Raw genomic sequence first — 10,910 nt, forward strand, 5'->3', positions numbered from 1 at the left:
TTATTGTTTACTCACGTGGTATTGCTGGTATCTCCTCAAGGGTAAATTAAATGACAGGAAAGATGGTCGGTCCGTTCATTTCTCCGCTTGCTAAACATACTAACTGGAAGAAAAAAACAATATTCCAGTTATTTATCATAGTTATTATTAATACTCTTCTTTTCAAACAGTTCGTGCTGTAAGAAGGAAGGAAAAGAGGAAGAAACAAATGGAAAGTCAATAAATAAACTTCTACCTTTGTCATAACACGACTCCGATGGGAGAGAAAACAAAAACTGGATCATTTGGTTCTTCAAGTGTTTTCAAAACAATTCAAGTCGTAGAGAAGAAGAAAAATAAATACAAACAGCCAGAAAGTTCCCGAGTTTCCATCCACCTCTGCCTTGACAACAACAGAGAATCATACCTTGTTTAATTATGTTCACCCTCTCTTCACCTCAACACAGCCTACCCTTGCCATGCCCCAGCGGTGGTAAGGCGACGCACGGAGACACCAGGAGAGAAAAAGTGAAACGCCTTAGGATTGATTGGAAGTCGGAGGAGGATGGAGGGCAAATAGTGGTCTGGAAATGAGGAATGAAAAGTGGCCAGAAATGGAAGACCAGACTGAGAGGAAAGATCAGCAAGTCAAGAGAGGGACTTAACGTGTGATGGGAGAGAGAGATCCATTAGCCATTCAGTCAGGGCAATGCTTTCCACTTCAAGGCTGGAGAGCGTCGAGTAAAGATTTTAACTAATGTCATGTGGAGCACAAATCTCCCAGGCTGACGAGAGAGGGGAAATCACGGTAGCTTAGTAAGACTTTTGAACTAATCCTTCCGCGGCGCGAATTAAGCACGACTACCAACACAACCACCACGACCACACTGACAAGACAAACACTTGGAAATTTCATAAGAACATAAAAAATAAGGGAAGCTGCAAGAAGCTGTCAGGCCAACACGTGGCAGTCCCTGGGTGAAAAATACCATCCAATTTCCACCTGTCATCGTCTCGAGTAGAAAGAGAAAGTGTACAGACATCACTTACTCATGTAGGTAAATAATAGAGCGTGTAAATGAAGAGACAGATCCAGTGAGTGACGGAAGGTTGAATATAAACGTAGAGTCGTAGACATTCAACGTGTAACGCCTTCCCTCCTTGATTACTTTCCATGTAATCATCTGCGTACCTACATCCTTTGAATACTGATATTTGTCTTACTGTATCTCAAATATTTGTGTAGCTTACAAAAGAGTCAAATTAATCGTGTCCCATTTTTTCCTGTGTCCACGTCAATGGTTTTCAAAAAGGGATCTGAATACTGACAAAGCAAGACTGAAGTTGCAATAAAAGGGAGTAAATCAGAGTACAGAGTAGATGACTGACAGGGCTGGCTTGACCTGTGTTTTGAGCGGCTGACGAGGCTGATTTTGAAGTTTTGAGTTGCTGACAGCTGACTGGAGCAGACTATTAAGAGTGACTGACGGGACTGGCGGGAATGAGTTACGCATACTTTTTTTTTATACCATGTGGGCTTTTCACGGGAATTTATGGGCTAAAGGTGATACTTTTTGTGGTACCTCCTATCTCAAAGCCCACCCGCTAGGAAACCGTTGCCCCCGAGTGAGGAAGCCCAACCTACACTCGGACCGTGGACAGGATTCGAACCCGTGCGCTTGGAGACCCCTCGGACCCCAAAGCACGCATGGTTCCACTGTACCACGGCTGCAGAACTATCTTAGTAACTTATAGACATGACTGGTGGCTTGATTTCAGCTTAAGGAGTGATTAGTAACTCTGGTGTAATGGACTGTGAACTAAACAGATTAGACATTCATACTTGTACACATTCCACTCTTGTTCATTCGAGTATAGTAAATCTCATGAGTTATAGTACATACTTTGGGATTTGATAGCTCTTGTAATTGTAAGTCGAAATCATTCTATACACTTATTTTGTGTTTGGCTTTATTATGTGAGAAATTAAGGTGTAAGTTGAGTGTAGCACTATCTGCTTCCCCTGGTTGGGCCTTCACCTCGCCTTCTCCCAGCTTCTTCAAGTGGCAATGTTGAAGTCTAAGTTTAATCAATTACTTACCTATCTACCAACCTAACTATCTATCTGAATATATGTGGATGGTATTCTTGAATTTTATCATCCACTTTCGTAATTTCTTTCACTTTTGTCGTCTGCTTTCAACATCCTCTAGTGTAAGGTATTCGAGTTTTCAATGGTGTTTAGGTAATATTACTGACAGTTTGACAATCATTCCGCGTATTCAGTGAGAGGAATATCCATGACTACCTACACAATTCATCTATGAGAGGACAAAGCGTGTTCGTCGTGGTACTGTCAGAAGGTGTTGCTAGAAGCCGTGTTTGTACCCGTGGCTTGTGTTAACTCAGGTGTTTCGGAGGCAGCTGGGTCTTCAATATTTACATGCGTTTGCTTTGATCATTTACATGATTTTGCTTTGATCATATTCGTACTCCGTGTTTCTACTGAGCCGCACAATTTCTTATGATAATTTTCTAGCTTCTGCATCTTTATTTTCTCCTCCATGAAAACGGATAAGGCGGCCATATTGTTTGCTTATATTCCATTAGCTTTGATCTTGGGTATGCTGGAGAACGTACCCAGCCGTCAAATTCAATACGATGGGTTTCATTCAAGTTGAAGGGGCGCCACTTGTACCCAACATGCTCCTCCTGGCGGGCAACGCAGAGCGGAGTACATTCACTGGTCCAGACTTACTTACTTGCTAACCTAACAAGAACGTAACAAAGAGACATGTCGAACATAATGTCATAATATCAAAATTATGTACTAATAAGAACGTGACAAATTATATATAAGACCATAATGTTAGAAGCTGCTCAACTTGCCACACTACAAGAACAAAAGAACAAAGAACAAGGAACAAATATCACAGTCCCGGCTAGAGGCTGATTAATTCTAAGAAGAACGTAACAAAGAAACATACTCAACATAATGTCACAATATCAAAAATTCTACACTTATAAGAATATGGCGAAACCTAATAACATCAGGCTACACTTGCCACGCCATATAATAACAAAGGGCCGCCGTGGTACAGTGGAACCATGCCTGCTTTGGGGTCCGAGGGGTCTCCAAGCGCACGGCTTCGAATCCTGTCCACGGTCCGAGTGTAGGTTGGGCTTTCTCACTCACGAAAGAATACAGTGACAAAACTAGTTACTTAACAACCGAACAAAAACAACAGAAAGTCATTAGTTGATTAATCTTGTACACTGAGAGAACACAACAAAAATTATAGAAGAAAACAAAGGTAAGAATGAATAAATATTCGTACTCATAATAACAAAAAACATAACCTCTAAGAAACCAACAAGTCTAAACGTGACAATCCTAATATCCATTAATATCCAGTGTTTTTATCCTTTATCTCACAATATAACTAGACTTTCACCTTATAACAGCCTCCTTGCGATAGAAAACTACTTAGAAATTTTCATCTGCACAAGAAACATAAGAGTGGTGAAGGAAAAAAGCAAGTAGAACAAGGGAAATGAATGTGTTTGAAAGAAAGTGTCTGGTGTGGTGATAGTCTTCAAACATAGGAGTGAAAAGTAGAACAAGGGAAATTAATATGTTTGAAAGAAAGTGTCTGGTTTGAATATGATCTTGAAACATTAAGAGTGAAGAAGAAAAGTAAAAACAAAAGGAAATTGATATGTTTGAAAGATAGTGTCTGGTCTTGTGATGATCTCCTTACGTAAGAAGACCACAAAGATATTTTCAGTAGATCCAAAGACTAGAGATTGGTAGAAAACGAGACAAACAGAATGGAAGTGGTCGCAGCAAGTTAATGGTTCCTCTACCTGGAGAAACCTCAGCAGGTGAACTGTGAGAGTATTTGTGTCTTAGTGTCCCTGCGGTCACTTTAATAATCTATTCTCCTGTCACCTCTTCTTATTCATAGCTCTGTCTTGTCCTGTTGTCTGTCCTCAGTTTTGCATCTCGTCTGTCAATCTGTTTCTCTCTCTCTCTCTCTCTCTCTCTCTCTCTCTCTCTCTCTCTCTCTCTCTCTCTCTCTCTCTCTCTCTCATCATTTTCGTTCTCTATTCTATCCTGTTTTTTTTTAGATAACAAGTCTCCTCTTCTTCCTCCTCCTCCTCCTCCTCCTCTTCCTCCTCCTCCTCCTCCTCCTCCTCCTCCTCCTCCTCCTCCTCCTCCTCTTCTTCTTCTTCCTCCTCTACTTCCTCTTCGTTCTTTATCTATTCTAGTTATAATGCATATCTTTCGTCTTCTTATCATTTTACACCATATTATTCCCTTCCTATGTCTATTTCTTCTATTCTCTTCTTTACTCATATCTTCTCTTTTTCTTCTCGTTTCTCATTTCCGTTCAGCAAATAAAAGTTACAAAATGTTACTACTCGGTCTGGGATAAAAAAAAAAAATAAAATAAAATAAAAAAAAAAGGAAAAAATCTCGTCCCTCTGGCGGCCCGAGATTAGGGACAAAACTTAGGCAGGGAAAGAGATGAGGAAACGAGATTAAAAATTTCCATGCAGGTGAATTGGAATGGACGATGAACAGGGGGAGAGGTGGAGAAAGATAATGCAGGTGGGGGTGATGGTGGTGGTAGGCAGATGAGGAGGAATATGGAACACAAAAACACAGGCAGCAACACCACTACTTAGTCCTAAGGAGACTCAACGTGACTATCCTACCGCTACAGATTCTATGAGTTGGAGGCAAGAGGGCAGCTAGATCAAGAGAAAGAACATACACAGCACGAAGAAACAGTCATGGAATGTGATAGGAAAAATTGATGGAAAGACGTTACTCAACCTAGCTAATTATATAACTAAATAAAGAAAAAAAAATACGTACATCGGATGATTGATATGAAGGAAAGTGATGATAGTGGTGGTGGCGAAGAACATGATGATGATGATGAGTACGAAGAAGAAGAAGAACAACAAGACTAACTGGATGATTGATCTGACTGCTTAATAGACTGAAAGGATAACTGATAGAGTGACTGCTAAGCTGACTGGCAAGCTATGTTACTGACAGACTGATTAACATGTATATTGGTTCGAACAAATAAAAGCTGACAGGGAAACGAAAATAACCTAACTGGCGCCTGATGGGATGAGAGCAATGAGATAGTATAGAGCTTGAAAGGAAAAAAGAGGAGGAGGAGGAGGAGGAGGAGGAGGAGGAGGAGGAGGAGGAGGAGGAGGAGGAGGAGGAGGAAGATATAGAATAGGAAAAGGATAATGGGATGGAGTTACATAGAGTTACATAGATAAACAGGCCACAACAAACCTCGGGGTCTTCACGAGGCGACCTGACCAAGAACTATCTATTCATTGTTGTTCAGCCACCCATCTCAACACATTGCCTTGCACACCATGCCTTTTTTGTTTAATCATTAAATGTTTGAGGGGACTTATCGAAGATCTTTTAAAATGAAGATACATTAAGTCTAACACTTTATTTTCATTGCACTGATAAAAAAAAAATATATTATATAAGTCTAAGAGATTCGCCAAACAAATACGTTTATTACGGAAGCCGTGTTGAGTATTTCTAAGAAAGTTGTTTTCCTTTAGGTGATTAAAAAATCCATCTCTCATAAGTGTTTCAAGCACTTCGTATACCACTGTTGATAAGTTAACTGACCACTAATTGCAAGGTAAAGATAAAACTGTCACACAATATTCGACCGTGACAGGACTCGAACCTGCAATCTTCGGATCCGAAGTCCGACGCCTTATCCATTAGGCCACACGGCCATGAAGTCAAGGTGACAACATGGACATTATTACGCACACAACATTGAAAAAGGAAGAGGAAAGGCATAAATAGAGGTTTCAAGAGGCAATTTCTTCGCTATTTGGACGTGATAGTTGAAGTTGTGGTCGCGAGGACTGACAATAAATTGGATACTTGCAACTCTACATCATATCAAACCAACCATTGGTGAACCAGTAAATGCTAGCAAGCCAATAAGTCAATTATTCTGTTGCCATCGTGATCAACCAACCATTCAGCCAGTGTGGAAAGCCAACGAACAAATCTTTAATTCATTTCTTCACCTAAAAGTAAAGAATACCAGCAATATATACTGATTATGGCACCTACTTCTGGCATTTGGGACACGATGAAAGAAGAAGAGGAGGAGGAGAAGAGAAAGAACCAACAGCGGCTGCAATAACAACATCAAAAGCAAAAACAGGACCATAAAATATATCTTCCTACATCACAGCCAATTATTCACCTAGGCAACTAATTCCCCTTCCCACCACACACACACACACACACACACACACTTACATTCACGCCTAAGCAGCCAAAGAAAATAAAGAGTGAAGGAGATTTGACACGTTTGGATAACACTGAAGTAAAGCACCATAACTTGTATTAAAAAAAGGTGTCAGCAGCGTCGCCAGCGAGCCAGCCACGCCAGCCTTATTTTCATTCTAAACAACCCAACCTTTCATAGAACTAACCAGTGTCAATACCAAGGAAGTCTCTCAATTCCGTACATCAAGACGACCACTGAACCAAACCCAGACCAATCACACACAGCAAACATTTTACTTCCTCACCTCACACAGATAGTCCCTAATGCTCGTGGGACCTGCAGAGTTAACGAAGCAGGGTCGCTCACCTGGACAAAGAGGTAACCCGCAAGAGACTCGCTTGCCGGGTCTGTCAGTTGCGAAGAAAAACACGATTCTTTCCGCAGCAAGAGGGAAAAATATTATCATGACTTTTCTGCTTCTCTACCGTTTTGAGAGAGAGAGAGAGAGAGAGAGAGAGAGAGAGAGAGAGAGAGAGATGGAAAAATATTATCATGGCTTTCTGCTTCTCTACCGTCCTGAGAGAGAGAGAGAGAGAGAGAGAGAGAGAGAGAGAGTTACTAGACCTTGTTCCTCGATAGCAGATATTAATAAAAGGAAAGTTAGTACAAGTTATCCAAAAGTTTGTGATGAAAAGTCGCCTCTTCATCATGTCTACAGATGGAAGTATGAAAAATGTATGCAATGGTTTACTATTAATAGGAAAAAAAAAGTAAAAAAAAAAAATGTCTAAGTAGATTCTTGTTTGTTGTTTATTATTATCGTCATCTTCAACTATTACAAACAGTGCTATTCTTATCATTATTATCATTACTATCATCATTAATATCATCACAAATCATCATATGTTTCCAATTCACAACATTTCTCCTTTTATTTGTTTATTCGAATCCATGTTTTACTATGAAGCAAAGAATAAATAGATAAATAGATAAAAAATACCTTTGCTGATATAGATAAGCGAAAAAAAAAATGAAGACGAAGCGCACTCACACACGCTCACACACACACACACACACACACACACACACACACACACACACACACACACACACTCACACTTGCCTTCCTCCTCCAGATACTCCACCACCGTTGTTTGTCATGGTGTGGCGGTGGCAGCGCGAGACAGACACACCGACAGACAGTGGGAGGGAGAAACAGACACGGACAGACAGCAGAAGCAGCAACAGGTACTGAGCGAGACCGTCAATAATTCACGTACAGTTGAGACAGCGATTCTCTCTCTCTCTCTCTCTCTCTCTCTCTCTCTCTCTCTCTCTCTCTGCTGCCTTCCTTCACTCTCACTTCTCATTTCTCCTTCATTTCCAACACATTTTTTCCTTCCCTTTCCTTCTAATTATCTTCTCGTCTCCCTTCTTCCCCTCCTCCTCCCTTCTGCGATTGGTCTCCTCCACTTCGTTTCTTTACCTTCCTCCTCTTCTTTTCTCTTGCTCTTCTCTCCTCCTCCTCCTCCTCCTCCTCCTCCTCCTCCTCCTCCTCCTCCTCCTCCTCCTCCTCCTCCAACTCCTTCTTTTCTCTCAACTCCTACTTCCCTTTTACAGACAAATACAGTTCGTGGCATCTGCTCATTGCTTGTATTATTTAGTATTTTTCCTCCTCTTCTTACTTCTACTCCTCTTCTCCTCATCTTCTTCGTCCTCCTCCTCCTCCTCCTCCTCCTCCTCCTCCTCCTCCTCCTCCTCCTCTTCTTCCTCCTTCTCTTCCTACTCCTCTTCCCTAATGTCCTTGCATTCCACAAACATCCATTTTTTCCCCTCCCATCATTAAATCTATACCAAAGAAGAGAGAAAGAGGAAGAGAAGGAAGAGGAGGAGGGAAAAGGATGGAAGGAAAAACAAGGTGAGCAAAGAAGAGGAGACTATAATTAAGGGAATAGGGAAAGACGGGAATAATAATAAGGATTAAGATAAAAAGGGGCGGGAAAACGGAAGAAGAGAGGAGGATAATAAAAAAACTTAGGAAAATTCCTCTGGGAAGAGGGAAGAGAGAAGGGAATTCCGGTGCGGGTGGTGGTGGTGGTGGTGGTGGTGGAAGGATGAGAGGAAAAAATGGGAAACGTGGAGAATGAGCGGTTATTTGCTGTGTGTGTGTGTGTGTGTGTGTGTGTGTGTGTGTGTGTGTGTGTGTGTGTGTGTGTGTGTGTGTGTGTGTGTGTGTGTGTGTGTGTGTGTGTGTGTGTGTGTGCTAAGCTTCATTTGTCGCAGTTGCAATGAAGTTTCAAAGTGCTTCCTCTTCCCTTCACTACGTTTCTTTTTCTCTTCTCCACTCCACGACCTCCTCTTCTTCCTCCTCCTCCTCCTTCCCTTTTGAAAGAGGAAGGTAATGACACACGCGATGAAAAGGGAATGGTTGCGATCCCAAATATCTTCCCAGCTTCTACAGTGACCAAGGAGAGCAGGACACCGAACCAGTCATCCAGCGACACCAGGGTCACCGGAACAGTAAATGATACACCCTCAAAGACCAGTTATCGTATCATTTGGCAATACTAACTGAACCCCACGACAAGAATCCCAGAATACTCAGAGAACTCAAATAGCGAATCGAGATACAGCTGTTCATCTAAGTTTATATGTGGTGGATAGCACATGCCCCCCCCACCTCCACATGTCTTTTGTTGTTTGTTAATCCTTTGTGATTTTTCTACTGCTTGCTTCTTCACACACACACACACACACACACACACACACACACACACACACACACACACACACACACACACACACACTTCTTCGTTTCCCAGAACACCGAAATAATTTTGTCACCTCTATGAGTTAATTCAGCCGAACATCCAGAGGAGAGGAGGAGGAGGAGAAAGAAAAACAAGAAGAAAAGAAGAAGAAAAGGAAGAAGAAGAAGAAGAGGAAAAAGAATAATAATAATAAGAAGAAGAAGAAAACAAGAAGAAAAAGAGGAAGAAGCAGAAGAAGAAGAAGAAGAAGAAGAAGAAGAAGAAGAAGAAGAAGAAGAAGAAGAAGAAGAAGAAGAAGAAGAAGAAGAAGAAGAAGAAGAAGAAGAAGAAGAAGAAGAAGAAGAGGAGGAGGAGGAGGAGGAGGAGGAGGAGGAGGAGGAGGAGGAGGAGGAGGAGGAGGAGGAGGAGGAGGAGGAGGAGAAGAAGAATATGTGCATTGTGAACTGTGACGTCAACCACAAAACAAGTGAATATTGACTAACTTCATTAGGAGAGAGAGAGAGAGAGAGAGAGAGAGAGAGAGAGAGAGAGAGAGAGAGAGAGAGAGAGAGAGAGAGAGAGAGAGAGAGAATAGTGCAGGTTCTTGCGTATTTCAGTTTCTCGTCTCTTTGATTTGTAGGTCATTCTCCCGCGGGAAGAGAAAAATAAACGAGAAAAAGGAAGGAATAAAAAGAAGAAGAGAAAGAGAGGGAGAGAGAGAACAAAAAAAAAAAGAAACAGGGGAGGGTGGAAGAGAAAGAGGAGTACAATAAATCAGGCAATATATTATTCCCAAAATGGCCGCCGGAGAGAAGAAGAAAGAAGTGAGAATAATACAAAAAACGAAGAAGACGAAGAGGGATGAAGGTAAAAAGCTGATGACAAAACATATAGCTAAATGAAAAACTCTCTCTCTCTCTCTCTCTCTCTCTCTCTCTCTCTCTCTCTCTCTCTCTGTGTGTGTGTGTGTGTGTGTGTGTGTGTGTGTGTGTGTGTGTGTGTGTGTGTGTGTGTGTGTGTGTGTGTGTGAAGTGAATTAATGTGAACTGAAGTAGAACAAAAACTAATATGAAAATATGTAAGATATAAAGAATAAAGCATGCAGAGAGAGAGAGAGAGAGAGAGAGAGAGAGAGAGAGAGAGAGAGAGAGAGAGAGAGAGAGAGAGAGAGAGCGCTGATCGTCCCACATTCCCAAAGTTTCCCTCCAAGTGATATCAAGTCATTTTTCCTTCGATTTTTTCTTTTTTGTTTTTGTTTTTTTACCGCCAACTTAAGAGAAACGTCTAGGGAAACTTTGCTGGCTGGCTTCACTACGCACTTTCCTGTCATCAATCTCAATTCATCGTGTGTGTGTGTGTGTGTGTGTGTGTGTGTGTGTGTGTGTGTGTGTGTGTGTGTGTGTGTGTGTGTGTGTGTGTGTGTGTGTGTGTGTGTATTTAAATGTTTTGTTGTTAATAAATACATTTTCCTCATTCTGTTTAGCTATCTTCGTTTTTCTGTTTCTTTTCTTTGTTTTAGTTTGATCTTTCGGCATTATAAAATATATTCAACATCTGCATTCTCTCTCTCTCTCTCTCTCTCTCTCTCTCTCTCTCTCTCTCTCTCTCTCTCTCTCTCTCTCTCTCTCTCTCTCTCTATCTATCTATCTATCTCCGTCTGTCTGTCTATCTATTTATCTTTCCATTTTCATTTACTTGCCAACCACTTTCTCATTTCATTTCCATATTCTTCTCTTTTCTTCCTTCGTTTTCTTTCTCCCTGATTTCCTTTCCTCTTCATTTCTTTCAATCCTCATTCCATATACCTCTCTCATTTCCTCCACTTCTTTCCTACAAACTTTTCCTCTTATTTGTCAGTTTTCTTTCTTCTATT

At 41.2% G+C, this 10,910-nt stretch overlaps 1 non-coding gene across 1 annotated transcript; it reads right to left on the reverse strand.

Moving 5' to 3' along the window:
- Positions 1-5,702: 5,702 nt before the first annotated feature.
- Positions 5,703-5,775, reverse strand: Trnar-ucg. Its single transcript has one exon. It is a non-coding gene; the product is annotated as a tRNA-Arg (tRNA).
- Positions 5,776-10,910: the final 5,135 nt, after the last annotated feature.

This window comes from Portunus trituberculatus, chromosome 18 (genome assembly GCF_017591435.1).
Source record: "Portunus trituberculatus isolate SZX2019 chromosome 18, ASM1759143v1, whole genome shotgun sequence".
NCBI lineage: Eukaryota > Metazoa > Arthropoda > Malacostraca > Decapoda > Portunidae > Portunus > Portunus trituberculatus.